Here is a 24025-nt window from a genome sequence, read left to right on the forward strand (position 1 = left end):
CATGGCCATTATGTCTATGACTTGTTGCAGAATACAGCTGCAAAAGAGCACCACCGGTTTTGAGGCTCTCTGAGCAGATGTACCTCTGACCATAGGCTTAACCCAGGAATAGGCGATTGATACAAGAACCAAGCTCACAAGCCTTTTCAAACAAATATCACTTCTGTTTCCCACCCACCTGCACCTGGTTATGCTAGACTTTGACTAGGGGTGCACTTTAAAAGACATTTTGTTGTGTTGTTGTTTTTATTTTGATTATGTATTTTGTGGTTTTATATTCTGATTTTATTCTGTGAACCACCCTGAGACCTCCAAGTATAGGGCAGTATATAATTTCAAATAATAATAATAACAACAATAATTAATAAATACTTTTGAACTGTACCACAGGGCTGTTTGTCTGGACATATTATTGAATGTTCCCCACAAAAAAGACTCTGAATGTGGTAAACAAACACATCTGGCACATTATACTGAACCTCCCCCCTCCCCACTCTGATGTGTTAATTTGCCATATACAGTGGTCCCTGTAGTTACGAACTTAATTCGTTCCGGAGGTCGATTCTTAACCTGAACCTGTTCTAAACTAGAGGCATGCTTTTGCTAATGGGGCCTCTTGCTGCCACTGCACCGCCGGCACATAATTTCCCTTCTCATCTTGGGGCGAAGTACTCAGTGTAACTCTTCCAGGTTAGTGGAGTTTGTAACCTGAAGCGTTTGTAACCTGAGGCATTTATAACTTGAGGTACCATTGTATGGGGAGTTCTTTCTGGATAAGTGTTTTCAAAATATGACCACAGTCCAGCATTCTGCTACTTCATTCTATATAACGTGGTTGTGGTCCAAATTTTTCGCAGAATGCAGTGGTAGTTGACTAGTATGCAGCATTCTGAAGCAGATTCCCCCAGGTGCTGGAGGACTACAACTCCCCCCCGTCCCATGCCATTGGCAGGGCTGGTTGCGGGTGATGTGGGTTGTAGTCTAGCAATGTCTGGGGACCCAATGGGAGGAGACAGGGAAGTCCATTGTCAAATGCTTCCCTGCACTGAAAACATGTAGAAAACTAGCTCACTAGAGGGATGTTGAGGCAACAACTTTTCAGTGTGCTATGTCTCTGCCTGCAGGGAAATTTTAGTGGAGATTTTAATTTGATGGACATTAGGAATGTTATCACCCCACCTGGGGTCAGAAATGTACCATCTATTGGACCAGAACATTTCATTTTCAACCCTGCAGTGATTGAGGGCAGGAATCAGAGATTCAATCTAAATTTTTTTGGGGGGGGGCGGAACTTGGTGCTCCAGGTGTTGCTTTAGTCCCCATCACTCGCATCCACATAGCCCAGCAACTTCTGGGAGGCCACAGGCTCTCATCTTGTGATTACTGTAATGGAAGTACCGGTAGATAATGTTTGCGGGAGCTTTCCAATGAAAATTTTCCGTGGACCTTGGTTGACTCTGGTTATATATGTTGCCTTTTCAGCAAAGGCGGTGTTAAGCGGGTGAAGGATAGACCTTGTGTGTATTCCTCTCTCCTCTGCCAATTGAGTGTGGCTTGGTGTATCCTTGTGCCTTTCTGCAGGGGGCAACGGGAGTCGGAGGCTTCCTTTCTCAACAGGAACAACAAAGTGAGCCCTCTCACTGCTGAGCTGTGCAAGACGCCTCTGTTACAGTGTCACACGCACGCACGCACACACGCGCGCGCGCGCACACACACACACACACACTTTTTTTGCTCCCAGCCTCTCTTTTCTTCTTCCAGCCTCTCTCTTCCCAGGACAGTCAAAGGAGACAAGAGCAGGTTGTGGCTTGTACAGTACATACCAAATCCTAGACTAAAATCTGTGAACTGTCAGCTTGATGCAGGTGGTGCGTGAGACAGCAAACATCAGAGCTGACTGGGCTTAGGCAATTTCTCAGCATGACAGCTCTCTGGAGGGAACAAAGGGATCTTTCAATGCAGAACAAAATTTAGTTCCTTAATGAAAAACATCAGGATGATTCAAGCATCCCCTCCACAGCAAGTTGGGGGCTAAGGCTGGGACGTCATACTGGAGCACGACTCATCTGGTTTATGTTAGCAAAAGGTGCTGTGATCTCTGGCTATGTTAGAAGCAGAGAAATGTAGTTATTAGTGCTCCCAGTGGGAGCCTCTAGGAATGTCCTGCACCAAATCTCATTCCAAAAGGTATCATTGATTCTGTCCTAGGGTCAGAGGAAAGGCAATGTCCTAGTTCTGTTCCTATTGCAGTGAAGAAGAAGAAAGCAGTATGGGGACTTTGAAGGATGAACCAGCAGAAACAGCTCTCACACGTGACGTATTTTAGTCCTTGCGCCATGTTCTCCCTTCCTACAGGCTAGGCAGGCTTAATATGCCTTGTGTGCAAGTATAATGGGCAGGCTACTTTATGATTTGCAGCGCACATTGTATCTGTTTGGATAGGGCTGAGAGGAGAACCACTGGCATCAGGGTAACAATGAAGGAGAAATTTGGTCCCAAACTGGTTCGTGGATCAGAACACATCTCACATTTGGGCTACACCCTTCTCCGGATTTTGTTGTGCAGTTTTGGGGCACAGAAGTGACACACCAAAATATGTGTTGTTGTTTAAAAAATTGGTATGAACTGTGAACAAATGGGCTGAAAAGTACTGATAAATTAATATTTTTCCTTAAAAGTGCACACAGCATGTACCGTTGAAATTCTTCACCAATGTGGGATGGAGTTGATGTAGGATTGACTGCAGGGCCGTCTGTACCCCGGGGGTGCAAGGGGTGCGGTGCACCCGTGCGCTGAATTCCGGCGGGCACCAAATGTATTCTGGGGGATGCCAAATGTATACCTACTGTATACTGGTCCCTCTTGATCAGTGGCAGTGAAAAGCAATGGAACAAAAGTCCCCTCCTCCATCACTCTGTTACTCCGCAGTGTCAAATATTCCAAACGAGTCAGGAAACAAAAGCAGTTATTTCCATTGCGTCATTGTTACAGGTGAGCGATTTTCTTTCCCCCTTCCCAACAAAGCTCAACAACCTTGGCTTTTCCTTTTCCCCTCCCCCAAAAAAGCTCAACAACTTTGAGTTGCCCCCCCCAACAAAAATTATGGGGACAGCTAAACTAAATTTGGGGGCGCTGGGCAGATCTTTGCACCCTGGTGGTGCATATGCTAAAGACGGCCCTGATTGGCTGTAGCTGAATCTGAAATGGCTGCTGAGCAGAATGAGGCTGCTCAGTCCATCTCCTGTAACATATGTTGTGAACCGCCCTGAGATCTGCGGATAAAGGGCAGTATACACATTTAATAAATAAAAATATGTGGTTGGGAAACCTCAGGCCCAGCAGCCAAACGTGGCCCTCTAAGCCTCTCTATTTGGCCCTCAGGAGTCTCCCCCACCTGAAGCCACACCTCTTCCCCAGGCCACACCCCTTCCTGACCCTGCTTTGCACTTTCCTCGGGTGTTTCTACCTGGCTACAGGGCATCCTTGAACTCCGATAAACCTGAACTCTACTTGCATATCTGGATGGGGGGGAGGGGGGAACGTGTGTCAAGAGGCCTACTGAGAAATTTACTTTCTTGTTCCACGCACTTTTGCCTGTGACCCCACCCACCAGCACCATATACTCCCCAGAAAGATGCCCATAAAGGAATGCAGCTGTCTGCTGAAAAAAATCCCCCCTCCCAGCTCTAGCAGCAGCAGTGATAGACAAAGCCATGATAGGAACACACTTCGGTGAACCCATTCTCCCCACTTCAAAGGTGACCACATGATCGCCTCCCTCTGCCCATCTCAGGTTGGTTCAGCTGAGCAATTATGACTGGCCAAATTCACCCAGAGAGCTTCATTCAGAAACAACAAATTCAACGTTTTCTTGAATCATAGGTACTATACTAATAATCACACTAATGGGGCCTTTCTGACCAATCCTTCAAAAAAAATTTTTAACACCCTTCTCCCAAAACTGAATATGCTCAATAGTCAAAGAGTGGAAACCACAAAACCGGGCGGAGGGGAGGTCTCTTGAATGCCTTAAAGGTAAAGGGACCATTAGGTCCAGTCGTGTCTGATTCTGGGTTGCAGCGCTCATCTCGCTTTATTGGCCGAGGGAGCCGGCGTACAGCTTCCGGGTCATGTGGCCAGCATGACTAAGCCGCTTCTGGAGAACCAGAGCAGTGCATGGAAATGCTGTTTACCTTCCCGCCGGAGCGGTACGTATTTATCTACTTGCACTTTGATGTGCTTTCGAACTGCTAGGTTGGCAGGAGCAGGGACCGAGCAAAGGGAGCTCACCCCATCGCAGGGATTCGAACTGCCGGCCTTCTGACCAGCAAGTCCTAGGCTCTGTGATTTAACCCACAGCGCCACCCGCATCCCCTTGAATGCCTTAGCCTCCACTAAATTTCACTTAAGCCCAACCCAGAGTGATTCTGGAATGCCTTAGATGAGAGAAAAAACATTTGGAATTTCGGGGAAAGAATATAGACGAAATACATGGTGGCATTTTTGCAAGTGACAAGAGCTGGTCACTAATATAAATATTTGCATAACTTAATGTAACTTACGTTAAATAGCAGACAGCGAGACAAAGAGTGTAGCATGTGGCAGAAACTGAATGGCAACAGAATGGAAACAGCACCAATTAGGATTAATACAGGTTGGAATGGAAATTGCTCCCTTTCTGCAATATTCTTCATTCCCAAAATGAAGAGGGAATGTGTACAACTTGCCACATTAATTGCATGTAGAACTAGTCATTCTCCAGTATGGCTATAAAAGAGAAAAGTACAGACCAGTAGGCAGGGCCGTCTTAAGCATATCTGGTGCTGTGGTGCAAAGATCCCTCCGCCCCACCCACCCCCGTTTCCCAGAGTTGTCGGCCTTTTTTAAGGGGCGGGACCCCAAAGTTGTTGACCTTTTTTTGGGAGCTGACACCACACTTACACATTATATTTAACAAGCCCTTAGAACAAATGAAAATGAAAAGGCAGAAGAAAATCTAATGAAGTCCTTAGTTCCAAAGCAAGACTCAGCAGTTCTTCTAATTCATCCTCATGATTCAAATCACCACATATCAAAAAGTTAAAGCAATCACCAGTTTGTTGTTCTTTAATAAATTAATAAAGGCACAGAGAATGAAGTTCCCGGCCAATTGGTGTTTAAGTATGAAGCTGACATTTTCAAATATTGGGGGTGGGGATAAAGCAGTGACATCCTGAACCTTAAAAGGACCCAAAACTTGGGTCACAAAGGCTGGAGCCCTAACTGCACTTACCTGAGAGTAAGCCCTGCTGAATCTAATAGGGCCTTACTTCTGAGTAGACAGTAGCAAGACTGCAGCAAGAAACACAGCTGGGAATTAGGGCTGTTTTAAGTCTCAGCCAGAGGAAAGTATAATATTGGAGATTAGGGAGAAAGGAATATGAATAGATTGGGGGGAGGGGGCTGACAAGAGACCAAAAACCACAGGTAGCAAGATAAGGCACACTTTCTGGGGAGCAAGTCTCACACACAGTTGCTTGGGGCGAGGACTGCAGAGGGACCATGGTTGGGTTGTGCGTGTGTGTTTTTCAGAAAAACGTAGAATTGGAAGGGACCCTGCAGGTCATCTAGCCCAGCCCCCTGCAATGTTTTTTAGCTTGCATTGATCTCAGAAACCTTCAGTGCCTTTTTTTTTTAGTTGGATAGGCAATTAACAGGCTTGTTTCACAAAGAAGGGAGAAGGAGGGTTGCTGGCTTGGTTTGGTTTGCTTTTGTTCTAGTTTCTAGCATGTGCTTAATACCGTAGTTTCAGGCTGTGAGCCACCCTGATATCTATGGGTAGAGGGCAGTAAGTATTAGTAGTAGTAATGGTGATGATATTTTTCGCAGGGCTTGGAGTGAGTGGGTGATGGCCAGCTGCTGGAATGAATGGGGTTGGTGCTAAATGGTCTGGCTTGCTTTACAACCCCTAGGGACCCTGTTGGGAGGGCTGAGAAGGAGCCCACCCCAGAAGAAGAAGAAGAAGAAGAAGAGCGATGGGAGGAGGCTTCCCTTCCCCGGGATAGAGTTGCCCGTCACATTAAACACAGGGCACGATTCCAGGGAGAGAAAGAAACCAGGGCAGCAGCTGCTGCTACTCATGGCTGGGGCTCAATGTAGCTGAACAGGACGGGCAAGGGGACCCTGCAAGTAGGGCTGCAAATCCAGCTAGGAGGCTCCATAGCCAAAGGAAGAAAGGGGGCGAGTGGGGGGCCCCTCCCTTCCTCCTCCTCCTCTTCTTCTTCTTCTTCTTCTTCTTCTTCTTCTTCTTCTTCTCCTTCCTTCCTTCCTTCCTTCCTTCCTTCCCTCCCTCCGCTTCCCCCTCACAAATCACCTGCCCCCCTCTTCCCACAAGGCAGGAGAGAGAGAGAGAGAGAGAGAGAGAGAGAGACAGAGAGAGAGAGAGACAGAGAGAGCGCTGCAGGCCAGCCAGCCATATACCGGTAGTTGGTGGAGCACAGCTTCCATCCTAAGCCCCTGCAGGGATCGTTCACCAGCCAGCCATATGGTTGCGAGGCGCAGCTGGCGGGTGCAAGGAAAGGGGAGTTGGCCGGCAAAGCCGCGCAGCTCCCCCACTCTCTGGGGTGTCCCTGAGAGGCCAGCACCCTGGTGCAAGGCGCCAGTAAGCCCAATAGGAAAGACGCCTCTGCCAGTAGGTTCTTTCAAGAGATTACATCAGTAGTCCTAATATGGTTGGAGATGGTGCTCTGATGGGATTGTTTTGAATGAAAATGACGTAACTGTACTGACGAGTGAGCCAATCGTGATAGGGTTGGATTTAGCCAGGGCGCTCACAGAACAGCTTTAGAGAGGAACACCTCTTCATCTGCTGGTGTTCTCATGGATATATCCTTCCCATCATTTTTCATGCCCATGACACATTCTGCAGCTATAATCAGCATGATGGAGTGTGTTTGATGTGCAGGCACCATAGGGAAGAGGACTAATGATCGCCAATCATCTTAGCACTTCATCATCAGAACATTAACAGATAGTGGGTTCCTGGTATTGTCATTCAGCCGGTGTGTGTTTGCCAATTCCAGGTCAAGCCATCCTTTTGCCATCCCGTCCCATAACTCAGACATGACTGGCAGTGAGGGGAGCTGGTGGAAAGGGATGCTTGAGGAATTCATTCTTGGTAAAACTTGAAAACTGACTTGTTGCAGCTCCCAGAATGATACATGGAACAAAATGTAGTTTTCTGCATTCTGGAAATGTTGCAAAATGATTATTGGCTCAAAATGTGTATAAAACATCATTTTGGTATATGGTTATGGAATGGAATAGAATTATGAATGCATGCATGTGAAACTGACATGCTGTTGGTCAGAAACAGACTAATCCATCTATAGGTGGATTGCTGCAATCTGCATGTTTGTGGTCAAAAATGGAAATCAGTCAAGCAAATAGGAGTAGTATTTGTTCAATAGCTCTTGTTGTTTTGAAGTCCATGAACAATATGTAATTAATGATGGCGGTTTGGTTTTTTTTTACTAGCTTTGTGGTTTCCTTTACATTGAAATGAAAGCAAGTTACATAAATAGTTGTGCAGCTTAAGGTACATTGAATAGTGGGCAGTGAGACAAACAGTGTAGCATTTGGCAGAAACAGAACTGCAGAAGAATGGAAAAAGAACTAATTGCAATTAATACAGGTTGAAATGGAAATTGCTCGCTTCCTGAGCTGCAAAGTCTTGAGAGGGTCACCTGCCTGATTTCCTAGAGACAATATTTCCACTGTTCCGTTCCTTTTTCTTTCATGGGTTTGCACTTGAATGCTGGTTTATTTTGCTGGTGGCTATTAGAAACAGAATGCCAGACAGGGCTCTCCATATGTCTTTTCCGAGTTACTCCTCCCTCACTGACCACTTTGCTTTGGAGGGGTGGACAGAAGCCCATAAGTAATGCTCTTCCTGGCTCAGCTCAGTCTGGACCTGCTCTCCTTTCTTCACTAAAGCTGCTTACATGAGGACTAGGAACTTGCTGCCATTAACCTTAAAGGCCAGGATTCTCAGCATGGCTATGTACCAGATGAGGCTGAACTTTGAGCCAAATGGGGCATATTGAGATGGACACAGGTACAGGCCGCCATAGACTGCTGAAGCAGGGCATGCCATTTTAAGGGGGTGTGTAAAACTTAATTTTTGCTGACGGCTGAGTTGGATGGCTCAGAACAAGCCACTGGGCATGAAGGAGAGGCTGGCATGGGGCAGGATACCCTGTGAAAAGGCCCAAACCTACCCTGACCACTGGCTATGTCTTCCCTGGAGAAAGGATGAGCTTGCAGCTGGACTCCTCTTCCTGCCTAGGTCCATCCCTCTAGCAGTGCTCCTGCCTAGCGATGCCAAAATCCACTGGCTGTTGTCAAAGAAATTTCAGGTGGCAGACTATGCATAAAAGTATATTGGATTCTGCATTTTGGCCAAGGACTCTGATTCTCATGGTGTCAGAGACCACTCTCTCAGATGTCTGAATAAGATGAATCTATGCAGTTTTGTTTTATTTCCACAGCTCTGTGAAAACATCGGACAGTGGTATTTCTGCCAGGGGGAGCTCGTATATATCCCCAAAATGGGGCATTTCATGGGCAGAGAGACAGTTGGGAGGGAATCAAACTTGGCTAACCAAAGATCCAAAAAGCAGAATGGGGAGGAATTGGAGCGAGGGAGGAAGCAAGTGTAAAGGGGAGAGAGCAATGACATTTCCATGCTCTCAGCAGGGTAGGCTCATATTTTGAAAGCGCTCTCTCCCCTCTCCTCTCTGCGGCAGACTTTGAAAATGCCTTCACTCACACACACAGCCCCCCATGCCCCCAGGTCTTCCCCTCTGCAAAGGGGCAGAAGATGGGGAGCCAAGCTACTCTGAAAGGGCCCTGAGCAAAACAGCAGCCAGGCCAGGCAAAAAAAACGGCAAGTTAGCTGCAGGCCCATTGCTCCTTTAAGAGCAGCTTAAATTGGGACTCCTCCTAGCAAAGGGGAAAAACATGACAGCTTAATTGGTGATCCTGGAAATTCAGGGCAGTTGGATCAGTGCTTTTTAAAAAAAAAAGTTTAGGGGTACTCTCATTTTCCTACTCATATTGAAATACTGTCCCTCAATGAGGCCAAACTTAGATGCACAAAATGTTTAGGGGTATGCGTCCTCCTGCACCCCCCCCCCCAGAAAAAAGCACTGTTTGTAATACACATCATTTACACATTCATTGACATGTAATGACTGCTGTCCTAAACAGGAGCCTCTTCCCTTTTGTTTAGTCCGAAGTATCCTTCATTGTTTCTGAGTGCATATAACTTGTTAGTTGGGAGCAGAAGTCTATATGCAAAACAGCTAATGAACTGGGTGGGATTTGCTTCTGAGTAGGCCTGAAGATTGCAGCCAGAAATGGCTTTGTAAGGCACCATTAGCCACTTTAACTTTGCCTTTAAGGTTCCTGGAGTCTCTTTGTTGTTTGTGCTGCAAAAGACTAACAGAGCTGCCCCTCTGGAATTTCATTAACATTGAAAGGGAGCACACAGGGAAGGTAATTGATTTGTAAATATCTGTGGATGGAGGAGATATGCATGTCTGTTGGGTGCTACAATTGTGCAAAATAAAGCAATTACACTGGGAGGGAAAATACCAGTGAACGGAGGTTGCAAGGATCCTGAGCGTTAGCTGTTAGCATTCCCAAGCCCAGCCCCTCACAGAACTAGAATTCTCAAGATTCCCTGGTGAGAAAGAACTCATTTTAAAGCAACCTGGTCTGTATGGGAGACATGCCCTCCATTGCTGAAATGAAGGAAAAGATCAAATAGAGAAAGGAAAGGAAGGAAAAGAGAGATGTGGAACTCTATTTGCCACCTCAAGGGAGAGAGGAAGGGCTAATTTATAGAAACATGTCTATCCAGGAATGGACTGTCACTGAATAGGTCAGCACTCTGCTGGAGAGCACATAAGAGACGTGGTCAGGTGCAGAGAACAGCACTTCTGCCAATAACTTCATTTTCTGAGCGCTCTGCTCAGAGATAAATGAGAGAGACAACTCCTGGCCTTATCAGAGGCAGGGCACAGACCAAGTTACCACCTTAAGGTGGAGTTTGAAGACACAGCTTTTTGCTTTGTTGGCGGGGGGGCGGGAATGTGAACAGTGGGAGATTTTTATTTATTTCATAAGTTTCGCCCCCATAACAATATAGCAGAAGTTTAGAAGTCATTTCCATATTATTTGCTACTTGCACAGTGTTCCACTATAGTTCTAGAAGTGTCTGTTACATCGTGTGAAATCTCAAATATAACATGAAAATTAACAGTTAGGGAAATGTCATTAAAATGGAATTAACTGCCCTGTGAATACAACCATTATTTATTCATTTACTTAATTACTCTCCACAAGGCATCCTGAAGTGTCCTACAATATGCTCACCTATATAAAAACTGTTGAAACAACTAAAAAAATTCCTTCCAGTAGCACCTTAAAGACCAACTAAGTCAGTTCTTGGTATGAGCTTTCGTGTGCATGCACACTTCTTCAGATACCAACAGTTGTTGAAACAACTGTTCACACACACGTGATATTGAACCTGGGACTTTTGCACCGGGATGTCAAGTGTGGGATTAGAGCCCTACTCTTTCCGTCCATGTGATTGTAATTGTTGCAATCGCAATGCCTGAAGGGGTCTTGGGTGCCCCCCAAGTAAAGAGTTTTTATAACTAAGACTGAAAACAATCCATTTCCTCCATCTCCTTCTATCAATTGGGCAATAAACTTCCATCTCGGGAAGGGGAAGGTTGTTATCTTGTTCACTGTTCAGCCCAGTGTGTCAGTTTAATGTTAAACAGGGGAAGAGCTGGCATAGAGATGAGCGCAAGAGGAGCCCCATGGCCGCTGATCGGTTTTGGCTTAGGCTCTGATTCTTTATGGCTAATTACTCCCTGACACTCATAAAAAGTGGGGGAGGGTGGGTTTTTTTTTACCCCCTCCTCTTTTCTTTTAATTACCTCCTGTGCATTATTCAGGGTGATATGACTCTTGGAAGGAAAAATGAAAAGCAACCTGAGATAATTACCGTATTTTTCGCTCTATAACACGCACCTGACCATAACACGCACATCGTTTTTAGAGGAGGAAAACAAGGGAAAAAACATTGTGAATGAAACAGTGGATGTATCATTTTTGTGCTTCATGCTGTGGCCACAGACATGTGATCTGATGGTGAATTTGGGGTGACCCAATGCAAAAATCCTGAGAATCCCTGTGGATCCATGCTTTGTAACCACGTTTTTGCACCATTGCAGCCAACAGTGGGTGCGTGATTTTGGGGGGGCAGGCTGTAGCCATGGACATGCTATGTGCTCTGATGGTGAATTTGGGCTGACCCAATGCAAAGATCCTGAGGATCCATGTGGATCCATGTTTTGTAACCACGTTTTTGCACCATTGCAGCCCCAGGCAACAGTGGGTGCGTGATTTTTGGGGGGCAGGCTGTAGCCATGGACATGCTATGTGATCTGATGGTGAATTTGGGGTGACCGAATGCAAAGATCCTGAGGATCCATGTGGATCCATGCTTTTTAAACACATTTTAAGTGGGGAGGGAAGGAAAAACACAGAAGGGACAAGGAGCACGAGAGGGGTGTGCAGAGAAGCAGCTGGCTAAGAATGCAGGAGAGGGGTATAACGGGAGGGAGGAAAGGAAGGCAAAAGTTTTCCCTCACCTACCCACCCAAGCCAGCCAGCTCGTTCTCTCTCTCTCTCTCTCTCTCTCCCTCCTGCATGTTTTCAGCAGCACCGGAGCACAGAGACGACACTCTGCTTTCCCCTCTGCTTGCCTGGAGGGGAGGGGCTTTCCCTGCTCTTTGTTCCATTTGAGCAAACACAGCAAGGAAACAGAGGAGGGTGGGCAGTAAGACCCTGAGGCAGAATGCCGGAAAGCAGCCGCTTCCTCTTTTCAGGTTTCCCTTCTCCGAGACGCGCGATTTGATTTTTGCCTGATTTTTTTTGCCTCCCCTCGCGCCATTTGGCTCCAGGGACCACACATTCGCTCAATAACATGCATAGACATTTCCCCTTCCTTTTTAGGAGAAAAAATCTGCGTGTTATAGAGGGAAAAATACGGTACTCCTACACGGCTGTTTCTGGTTTTCTCTAAATAAGGAGAAGTACATTGAATAGGGAGAGAATCCTTGTTAGTGCAAGGAGAGCAGGTGTGTGGTCGAAATTTGCTTGTCCCCCGGGATATTTATGCAGCCTTCAGCACAGGCTGGAGCTGATGGGATTTCTAGCCCAAACATCTGGAGGGTATCGGTTTGGTGAAGGCTACCTTAAGGGATCTTGCAGATCCGACAGAGGTGTACACAGTTATGACTGGTGTAGTTGAAGAAGTGGTTGGAGAGACCTTTTTTCCTCCCTCTCTCATAATACGAGGATGAGAATGATGTGAAATTATTTTTTGATTCAGTTCACATCTAAAGGCAAATCTCCCAAATTCACAGCGAGTGGATGAACAGAAACTCAGCCATGTCATTTAGCAATTCAGTTCTCCAGCCAAGTGATCTTTGCAAAAATGCATGGGCTGAGGTAAAGCATGCACTAACGCAGTGTTTCCCAACCTTGTGCCTCCAGATGTTTTTGGCCTACAACTCCCATCATCCCTGACCACTGGTCTTGCTAGCTAGGGATGATGGGAGTTGTAGGCCAAAAACATCTGGAGGCACAAGGTTGGGAAACACTGCACTAACGTGTGTGTTGGTAAAAAAATAACATAAAAATGCACTGTATTAGAGGGAAATGCTTTGCAAGAATGCCCATATTAAGCAACATCAAATTTAAAAAGTGTGTGTGAGAGAAATTTGCACCCAAATACTGATGAATTTTCATGAGGATTTTTTTTAATGCAAACTGATGTGGAAATGTGGAGAACTCAATTTGAGATTGAAAATAATGAGATGCTGAGAGAAAACAAAACTGCCAGATTCCTAAAACTCAGGATCACCTAGGGAAGCTACTGTTGATTCAGGACACAGGAAAGAAAGTCCTTCTTCACACAGCACCATGACGGAAACCAGAGCGCATGGAAACACCATTTACCTTTCTGCCACAGTGGTACCTATTTATCTACTTGCACTGGTGTGCTTTCAAAGTGGTAGGCTGGCAGGAGCTGGGACAGAGCAGTGGGAGCTCACTCCATTGCGGGGATTCGAACCGCCGATCTTCCGATCAGCAAGCCCAAGATGCTCAGTGGTTTAGACCACAGCACCACCCACATCCTGACTAAAGTCTGCAACTCCCTCACACAGGAGCCTGGGATGGCCACCAACCTAGAGGACTTTTAGAGGATTGGACCAATTCATGGAGGAGAGGATTATTGCTGGCCACCAGCCACAATGGCTGCCTGAAGCAGAATGCCTCTGGTTTGTGGAAATCACAAATGTGGCATTCAGGTCCCCCTGGTGGGCTTCCTACAAGCATCTGGTAGGCCACTGTGAGAACAGGATGCTGGACTAGATGGGCCTCAGGACTTGTCTTATGTTTCTCACAGTAGCAGTTTATCCGAATGGCTCTCAGATATGGTGATGTCAGCAGTGTCTGGTATGAACATCTCAGCAGTTTGGAGCTCATTAGCAGATCATGTCTCCTGTTCTGCCACAGTGAAGGTGTGTCTATATTATTCCGTACAGCAGGTTTTCCCTGGTGCAGATACCTGTATGAATTATGTATTGGTTTTATTTACTGCTTTTTATGTCCCAGTTTTCCTCATAACGTAACTCCTGAGAGCTCCTGTTCCCATACAAACACATTAAATATTCTCCCTACAGGCACAAACACACTGCCTTCCAAGACTTAACAGATGGAAAATAGGGGTCAGTGGTAACACCCCAGTTCTCATGCTCAGGATCATTTTGAGAGCCTCACCTCCTCCACCAGGACCCATTTGTCCTCCTCACCCATTCCCCTCTGCTCATCAACTCCATGGGTGGAGAGCAGAGGAGGACCGTTCTTGGGGGAAGAGCTGCAGCTTAATGGTGGAGCATCTGCCTTGGCTGCAGAAGAACTCAGGTCCAATCCTTAATAGTTAAATCCTCTTTCTGAAACCCCAGAGAGCCACTGCCCATTGGTGAAACTGAAATCCAAACATCACCACAATTAGCACTATTAAATATATGAGATGGCACTCTGTAACTATTATCTTTGAAGGAACTGCTAACTTGGTTTGTAGTAGCTGCCAGGATTTCTATTGCACAAAAATGGAAGAACTTTAATTATCTGTCTCTTGAGCGCTGGTATAAGAAATGGAACCTCACAATTGCTGAGAAGATAAACCACAAGATTCATACAATGAAAGACATAAAACTAGCAGAACAATTTCATGCAATCTGATGTCACTGAAACACAGTTGTCATTCAAAATTCACCCTCCTTCAAATTTTGCAATGGAGTTCTCCAACCCAAAAACATGTACAAAAATGTAATTTTATGGCAAAGTGTGCATGCAAATTCATCTGTTGGTGAAAATAAGCAGGCAAAAATGCATTCATTTTATTATTGATTTATTAACAAAGAAGTGCAAGCATAACAAACCAAAACAAAGAGTCAAAATACAAAAGTTCCCTTTAAAAATAATAAACTATTAAAACTAAAAGTATTCTCTACCTGTGACTTCCATTATTCTTGAGAATAAAGATTCTATATAGTCTTAAATGAGCCAGATATTTGCATATTCCAGTAGTGGTGAGTGACCATGCAAAAACACATTATATTAGGGGGTATTGCTTGGGAAAACATTGAGCCAAGTTGCAGCCACAAATGTATTAGAAATGCACTCTAAACTGCCAATGAATTTTCGTGAAAATGCACAGCTCTTTTTTTAACTCATACAGATGTGGAAATGTGGTAAACTGCATTTAATAATGGGAAAACGAGAAACTGGGAGAAGAAGAAACTGGCAGATTTGCTCATCGCATTTTGCACCTACAGATGTGAGGGCAATATATACTTTTAATGTGTGGTGGCAGCCGCAGGGTATGTGACTGTGTGGCAAAGATCTGTTGGCAAACACGTGTCCTGTTCCAGCAATTTCATCAGCTACTGTGACTCCTCACAGAGCAAATTATTTGGTAGCAAATTTGCTGCTGCATAATCTTTGCATCCATCCTAAGATGCATCCCAGCAGGATGTGTAACAGTAAATTTGCTCACCTTGCTGAGGGTCTCTGACCTTTGTTTTGCAGATAGCCTCCTTTCTAGTTACAGATCTTCTACCTTTGCATCGCAGGGACTCCCAGACTTTTTAGCTCAGGGAATCCAGCAATGGAGCTGGACTTTGTTCTGGAATGAAGCTTTCAGTTTGAATTTCAAATTTGCATGGGAAACCTGCCATCTATTTGACTTTAAAAATTGTGCGCAAAGCTGTTGCTTGACTTCTGGGAAGAGTTTCATCCTCTTCAGCCTTTTACAAATGGAAGGAAGGGCCACCAGAAAGGGCTAGGGTGGCGTAGTGGTTCGAGTGTCAGAGTAGGACCTGCGAGAGAGCAGGGTTCAAATCCTCACTTCAGTCATGAAACTCACTTTGGGCCAGTCACTGCCTCTGTCAGCCTAACCTACCTCACAGGGTTGTTGTGAGGACAAAATGGAGAAGGGGCTGCCCACTTGTCAATCACCTGACTGCACAATGACATTGAGTTGTGGGGTGCTTTGCGGTCCCCACAATGACCAGAACTTCAAAACACCCCACGGGGCTTGCAAGGAGTCCTGGATGGTGCTCTGGAGTGCCGCTGATTAGCTGGTCGCTGACACTCCGAAGTGCAGAGCAGGGCTCTTTGCAAGGAGCAGGGGTCCTGTGGAGACCTCTGCTTGGCTCTTTGCAAGTCCTGCCAGGGATCAGCTGGCTGTGGAGTCCCCTGTGGAACTGTCAGTTGATCAGCGCAAACTCTCAGATCCTTTTTCTGCTGGGATCAACTGTGCTTTGGAGTTCCCCATGGCAAACTCAGTACATTGTGCAACCAATTCCAGCTGGCTGAGGCTCACCATCAGTCAGCTGATTGGCAGTGCCAGCCTGCCACTCTTGCCAGTGCACAACTAGGAGGGTGTTTCAAGGCTCTTGTTCAGAGTATTGGCAGCCACTTCTTCAATCTCACATGCTTTAAGTGAAATGGCTTTCTGATTCACATTGGAACCTGTTCTGGGCCAAACGTAGCCTGTAGGCCAGAGGGTCCCGCCCCCCCCGCCCCCCGAGCTGCACAGTAGAGCCACAAATCACACGTGATTTACTTGCACGACTGCAGCTTTGTGCGGGTGGCAGGTGAACAAGCAAAGAAATGAATAGAGTACAGTTGGAAGGGGAGACCTGGAAAGGCCCACATGGATCCAGGAAGTGGTAGTGGGGCCCTTACTGGGTTGTGGGCCTTGGCATTATCCCAGTGATGCAAACCCCGGCGCCCTTGTCCTGGCACTTCTCCTACACCAGCAGCATGACACAAAAAGATCTATGATGCCTTAATTCTTCTACGCCAGGAGTCAGCAAACTTTTTCAGCAGGGGGCCAGTCCACTGTCCCTCAGAACTTGTGAGGGGCTGGACTATATTTTGAAAAAAAATAATGAACAAATTCCTATGCCCCACAAATAACTCAGAGGTGCATTTTAAATAAAAGCACACATTCTACTCATGTAAAAACACGTTGATTCCCGGACCGTCCGCTGGGCCAGATTTAGAAGGCGATTGGGCCGGATCTGGCCCCCAGGCCTTAGTTTGCCTACCCACGTCCTACGCAAACAGAGCCAACCCAAAGGTGGGACAAGGACTCGGCCGTGCTGTTTTGCCATGGACATCTGTTCATGCTGCTCCTTGCACAGCTTCCCTCGTGCCAGTGAGCAGGGCAAAGGCTGCATCTCCTTTTTTATGAATTAATCAAAAACAATAGTGTTGGCTGAAGAGGATTTTGCAAGCATACGCGTTAGTGTGATTTCTTATCGTGGCTTCTCTTTGGACGTGCGCCTGCCAACGGGAGCCCCTCCAGCTCCCAGTCACATCCTGAGGAGACGGGCTGAGTGCTCTTTTAATCTCCAAATAAAACAAACAGGAACAAAGAAGACAATAATATTGACTTTCATCATTGATATTCCCATTTATCTCGGCAATAATTAGTAATTCTAGCACCGGAAAGGCATTGCTCATAATCTCATTGTTTCCAAGGGAGCTTGTGTTAATGTCATTGCAGACAACGCTGGCATGGAAAGCTTTCCATGAGCTGAGCCACTGGGAGGAATGGGGCAGGGCACACATTCAGAGACCTCTTGCGAGGAAAGGATCACTGGATCCATGGGGGAGAACAAGTTTTGCATGTAAAAGGTCCCACGTTCAGTCCCAGGAATCTTCAGGTGGAGCAGGAAGGAATTCCACCGGAAACCCTGGAGAGCCCCTGTGAGTCGATGTCAGCCACGTCTCTTGCAGAAGAAGCGTCCTCCGAAACCCTCAAATTGCTTGGAAGACTCATAGCAAGTGAATCCCCCCCCCCCAGCTCCCAATCACACCATTAAACTTGGGTACCTTCCCAGTTTGTGCAAGATAGTTTTCCGGCACACAAAGTGCCAGGCATTATCAATTCCACAGGAACCGCTCTCACGGCAGCCGCAGGGACCAGCAGAGAAGCAAATGCAAATTCGGGGCAGTGTTTTTATTAGGATTTAAATGAGTTTAGGGCTGTTTAGAATTACAATACGATCTGAGTCAGGAGAGGCTTATAAAATCAGCACCAGTTCATATATTATACAATAAACGTGCCAAAACCCATGACTCCGAGCTCAGTGCATTTCTGTTGAGAGAAGGGGGAGGGGTGGATTTGGAGATGCAAAAATGCAAATACAGAATTCAAAACCAAGCAGGGGGAAAGAAGGTGTGGGGGGAGGAGGGGCGGCTGTTTATTCGTTTCCCCTGGGACTGAGAAAGGAACTGTTGAGTGAAACTAATATTGAGAGACCAGTACTAGAGGCTTTAAACCATCTCCTCTCCAGAGCAGTGGCAAATGTACTAATGGCTTGAAGAAACACGCCGCCCTGCTGCTCCCTCAGTTCCTTCCGCGCTCACAACCCTTTTGCTTCCCCTCCCCTCCCCCTTGTTTCCTTGGCAGAGTTTTGACCTGTGCATCTCTCTGATGGGAAGGCGAATGTGTGAGCTCCACAAGAGCTCCAAGCTGGAATGAAGAGGTCATTCAGGGGCCCGGCCCGGACCCTGAATGACTCCGGCCAGGGGGGAAGCAGCAGTTTACCATACCCCCCCCAAAAAAAACCTAGTCTGTTCGGCAGCCTCTTTGCTAGTCTGCTGCTTAGGGGTAGAGCGGAGGAGGCTCCCCTGTCACCAGGGCTGAAAGAGTTTAGTATAGGTCACAGAGTGAGTTTTGTCATTGAGTAGGGATTTGTCTCCGAGGTCAGGACAGATAAAAAAAAGGACTCTTTCATGCAGCAGATAGCTGAACAGCCCATGTAGGTTGGTGGCCACCACTGCCTCCTGTGGCAGAGAGTTCCATAGTTTCACTCTGTGCTGCATGAGAGAGAGAGAGAGACTGAGACTTTGTTCTATCCACTTTCTGCACACCATGCATCATTTTATAAACTTAGAATCATAGACTTCTATAATAGGAAGGTTTGAAAGGACTCCAAGGGTCATCTAGTCCAACCACCCGCAATGCAGAAATCTCAACTAAAACACCCATGACAGACGGCCACCCAACCTCTGCTTAAAAACCTCCAACTTCTATCATGTTGCCTTTTCCCTAAACCGAAAAGTCCCCAAAGGTTTCAGCCTTTCCTCATAGGGGATGGTTTGGTGTCCCTTTTCTGAACCTTTTCCAAATTCTACAATATCCTTTTTGAAGTGAGGCACCCAGAACTGTACACTATATTCCAAGTGTGATGACACCATCGATTTCTTTAACGCTGTGATGATACTGGCAGTCAGTTCCCAGGGTTGCCTCACAGCCTCTCCTGAGTCCCTGACCTGCTGCCGCAAATGTGGTAGTGAGGATGCTGCTCTTTTCAATACTGGGGCTGAAGGTGGCTTCTGACGGGGGTGGGGGAGTCCCAGCTTGTCCTTCTCCTCCTCCAGTGGCAAAATGTCTTGAGTTGTGTTGCAGGATTCCTACCTGGGCACCACAGAAGCATCACTAATTAGATCTGAGTTTCCCAACTTTGAGCACAATCTCTTGGTGTGATTTGGACAGGCTGGTTGAGACATTCAAAGCCACCAAGAGGAGTGAGACATACTGTCACTCTCCATTTCAGCAGGGACTGCATGCCCACGTCATTTCCCCCCAGTCCCTCGGAGGCTTTGAAAATCACAAACACTTAACTGAAACCAGATGAAGTCCACCTGCGGATAGACAATAATAACAGCCCCCACCCAAGGATGAGGCATTGATTAGAGAAGGCTTATGGGGGAGCAGGCAAGATTTGCTGGGAGAAGGGAAGATGCACATCAAACACACAACAAAGCCACATCAAAGAGTCCCGAGAGCCAGCAGCCAATGAAAAGCTTTTAACTCAAAGCCCCAGAGCAAAGAAAAATCTACGCAAGGGGATCATTTACATGCTTTGCCAGGCTTTCATAGCAAATGGTGTCAATTTGAAGGGGGGGGCTTTACTCAACACCTTATTGCAGCCACTTAGGAGTTCAGGGGTAAATCGAGAGAGTGTTGTGCATTTTGGCATTCTTTAGTGTTGTTTACTGCTTCCCTTGGGACGTGGGTTAAACCACAGAGTCTAGGACTTGCCGATCAGAAAGTCGGCGGTTTGAATCCCCGCAACGGGGTGAGCTCCCGTTGTTACCGGTCCCTGCTCCTGCCAACCTAGCAGTTCGAAAGCACATCAAAATGCAAGTAGATATATAGGTACTGCTCCGGCGGGAAGGTAAATAGTGTTTCCGTGCGCTGCTCTGGTTCGCCAGAAGTGGCTTAGTCATGCTGGCCACATGACCCGGAAGCTGTACGCTGGCTCCCTCGGCCAATAAAGCGAGATGAGCGCTGCAACCCCAGAGTCGGCCACGACTGGACCTCATGGTCAGGGGTCCCTTTACCTTTTACTGCTTCCCTTGCTGTCTGCAGAAGGGTTTCTGGACACCATTGCCAAGATCACACCATTGCATAGCGTGGCAGCTACATCTGAAGTCCTGCTTGGAGTATAGAGTTCCTCAACACAGGCATCGGATGTGGAATTTTTAACCATGGCCCTACTGAAACCCAGAGCTAGAGCAGGAGTTCTCCAGGCATTGACAAAAAAATTCAAGTTCAGGCTGTGGGTTGATTCTCAGACTCTGGCCACCCACAAGTGCAGGCATGAGATGTGGATTCTCCAGCCATGGCTGTACAGAAATTCAGACCTGGAGAGCAAGTTTTCCAACCTACCATCCTTGATGTCAAAGAGTCATTCTGCCGCTGAGTTTAAAACTTGGTGATCAAACGTTTGGCAGAAGGGAGGCTTAATGTAAAGTATTGCACTTGGGCAAAAAAAAATGAGAGGCACAAATACAAGATGGGGGACACCTGGCTTGAGAGCAGTACATGTGAAAAAGATCTAGGAGTCTTGGTTGACCACAAACTTGACATGAGCCAACAGTGTGACGCGGCAGCTAAAAAAGCCAATGCAATTCTGGGCTGCATCAATAGGAGTATCGCATCTAGATCAAGGGAAGTAATAGTGCCACTGTATTCTGCTCTGGTCAGACCTCACCTGGAGTACTGTGTCCAGTTCTGGGCACCACAGTTCAAGAAGGACACTGACAAACTGGAACGTGTCCAGAGGAGGGCAACCAAAATGGTCAGAGGCCTGGAAACGATGCCTTATGAGGAACGGCTAAGGGAGCTGGGCATGTTTAGCCTGGAGAAGAGGAGGTTAAGGGGTGATATGATAGCCATGTTCAAATATATAAAAGGATGTCACATAGAGGAGGGAGAAAGGTTGTTTTCTGCTGCTCCAGAGAAGCGGACACGGAGCAATGGATCCAAACTACAAGAAAGAAGATTCCACCTAAACATTAGGAAGAACTTCCTGACAGTAAGAGCTGTTGGACAGTGGAATTTGCTGCCAAGGAGTGTGGTGGAGTCTCCTTCTTTGGAGGTCTTTAAGCAGAGGCTTGACAACCATATGTCAGGAGTGCCCTGATGGTGTTTCCTGCTTGGCAGGGGGTTGGACTCGATGGCCCTTGTGGTCTCTTCCAACTCTATGATTCTATGATTCTTAAAACTGGGGTCTGTTCAGTGGTGACAGGGTGGGGAGAGTGATATGCCTGGCAGCTGACAGAGCTGCCATTTATTTTTTACAGCAAATCTGTATGGTAGATCCACAGGAAGGGGAGTGTTCTCGCGCTCAGGTCCTCCTTGTGGGTTTCCTACATGCACCTGGTTGTTCACTTTGAGAAGTCGACTAGATGGGTCCTTATGTTCCTATGTTCTTGAGGAGAAATGGGAAATCCTTTCCCACCTTGTTAGGTTAAGGTAAGCAGCAACACACACATAAAATCAGAGACATTTCTTCTTCTCTCCACCCTCCAACCACCCATGGATATTCAGAAGGGCATTTGTTTCAAACCCACCCAGTGAGTGGTCAAAAAGAAACTGTGGTTTGTGGGACCACCTGCTTAAATGATAGCTGAATAGATTTTAGCACAAACCCATCCAGCAGCAAGAGCATGGGGAATACCAGAACTTAGTGACTCTAAGCTTATCCATGGTCAGTTCTGCATTCAAGTCCCATATCAAGAAGAAGAAGGTACAAATAATAATCGAGGGGTGGTCTCTTGTGGGGGTAGGGGTGGGGCAGGAATTAGCTGCTAATACACCAAATGACTTCTCTTCTTCTCCTGTCAGCTGCCTAACAGAGCGGCAGGGCCCAGGAGCTGGAGGATTGCAGAGCAAATTCACATTCCTAATGAAGGAGCTTTGATCTGTATCAGTGGCTCTGATTGGCTGTAATGGGCCCCTGGATAGCATGGAGACAGCAGGAGGTACTTCAGACCCTATTCATGTGTCAGGAGAAAAGGAGCCGGGAGTGACTGGAGTTTTTTTTTGGGGGGGGGGTGTAAAAATCCAGAATAAAAAGGCTAATGCACAGCAAGAGGATGACTAAGTTCAAACTGGCTTTTTAGTCACCATTTTTCTCTGAAATGTGCTGTACTATTTAGCAAAACTTACAAGAAAAATGAAATAAAAATAATAATGACAGTTTTGCTTGAGGGGGGAGCATTCAATGGAATCATAAAAGTTGGAAGGGACCCCATGGTTCACCTAGTCCAGCCCCCTGCAATGCAGTAATCATTTTGCTATTTGGGGCCCAATTCTCCAACCTGTTAAGATAATTTTGATGAGCTGCACCCAAGAGTACTAAGGTAAAGGTAAAGGTAAAGGTACCCCTGCCCGTACGGGCCAGTCTTGACAGACTCTGGGGTTGTGCGCCCATCTCACTTAAGAGGCCAGGGGCCAGCGCTGTCCGGAGACACTTCCGGGTCACGTGGCCAGCGTGACATCGCTGCTCTGGCAAGCCAGAGCCGCACACGGAAACGCCGTTTACCTTCCCGCTGGTAAGCGGTCCCTATTTATCTACTTGCACCCGGAGGTGCTTTCGAACTGCTAGGTTGGCAGGCGCTGGGACCGAGCAGCGGGAGCGCACCCCGCCGCAGGGATTCGAACCGCCGACCTTTCGATCGGCAAGTCCTAGGCGCTGAGGCTTTAACCCACAGCGCCACCTGCGTCCCAAGAGTACTAAAGGAACTTGCTAATGTAATCTCAGAGCCTCTGTTTATAATCTTTGAGAATTCATAGAGAACAGGTGAAGTCCCAGAGGACTGGAGGTGGGCAAATGTTGTCCTCATCTTCAAAAAGCAGAAAAAGAAGACCCAGGTAACTTACCAACTGGTGAGCTTGATGTCAATACTAGGGAAGGTCCTAGAACAGATCATTCAGCAGTCAGAAAAGGATGCCGAGAGTACCAAGAATGGGTTTCTCAAAAACAAGTCATGCCAAACAAATCTCTTTTCTTTCTTTTTTATAAAACAAGCTTGGTAGATATGGGGAATGCTGTGGATGCAGTGTATCTTGATTTTAGTAAGGAGTTTGACAAATTCCCTTCTGATGTTCTTGCAAGGAGGCTGGTAAAATGTGGGCTGAATGAGGTAAATGTTAGGTGGATTTGTAGCTGATTGACTGACCAGTCTCAAAGAGTTCTCACAAATGGTTCCTTGTTATTCTGGAAAAATGTGACAAGTGGGGTGCCACATGGTTTTGTCCTGGGCCTGTTGTTCTTCCAACAGGCCCAGGACACTGAAGGGATGCTCATCAGATATGCAGATGACACCAAACTGGGAGGGGTAGCTAATGCCGCAGAAGAAAGAATCATAATTCAAAATGACAACAGATTGGAGAACTGGGCACAAGCTAACAAAATGAATTTCAGTAGGGAAAAATGAAGGCTTCTGCACTTAGATGGGAATAGCCAGATGCACAAATATAGGATGGGGAACACCTGGCTTACAAGCAGTATATGTGAAAATGATCTAGGGGTCTTGGTGGACCACAAGCTTAACATGAATCAACATTGTGATGCAGCAGCAAAAAAGCTATCACTATTCTAGCTTGCATCCACAGTAGCGTCCAGATCAAGAGAAGTAATATTCTCACTCTATTCTGCCTTGGTCAGACCACACCTGGACTACATGTCCACTTCTGGGTACCAGCATCCGAATTACACTGAAAATCATGGGAATCCTTGTGTTCAGTTTGGTGACAATATCTTGTGAGGTATTTGAATGCATAGTGAACAGATAGACAAACAGGTGGACAAACCAACCAACCATTTCTCCAGTTATATATTAGATTCTTTCATTATTTGTGCTCATGATGGTATTGGGGTAGTTCTATGTGATCCCACGTTCAACACTCTTTGCACAGGCAGACATTTTTAGCAGTCATACCACTTTGTTTCCAATCAATGAAGGCCCACTGTTTCCTGCTGAAATCCTATAACTCTTCATACCACAAATATTTCAAGTC

The 24025-nt window shown here is 46.5% G+C and overlaps 2 protein-coding genes across 3 annotated transcripts in view; one reads left to right on the plus strand and one right to left on the minus strand.

Moving 5' to 3' along the window:
• LINGO1 (leucine rich repeat and Ig domain containing 1) overlaps window positions 1–24025 on the plus strand; it is a 696168-nt gene that overhangs the window by 489512 nt on the left and 182631 nt on the right. The gene's annotated exons all lie outside the window — the stretch shown is intronic.
• RCN2 (reticulocalbin 2) overlaps window positions 1–24025 on the minus strand; it is a 1080843-nt gene that overhangs the window by 366141 nt on the left and 690677 nt on the right. The window lies entirely within an intron of this gene.

This window comes from Podarcis gaigeae (genome assembly GCF_964106915.1).
Source record: "Podarcis gaigeae genome assembly, chromosome: 9".
NCBI lineage: Eukaryota > Metazoa > Chordata > Lepidosauria > Squamata > Lacertidae > Podarcis > Podarcis gaigeae.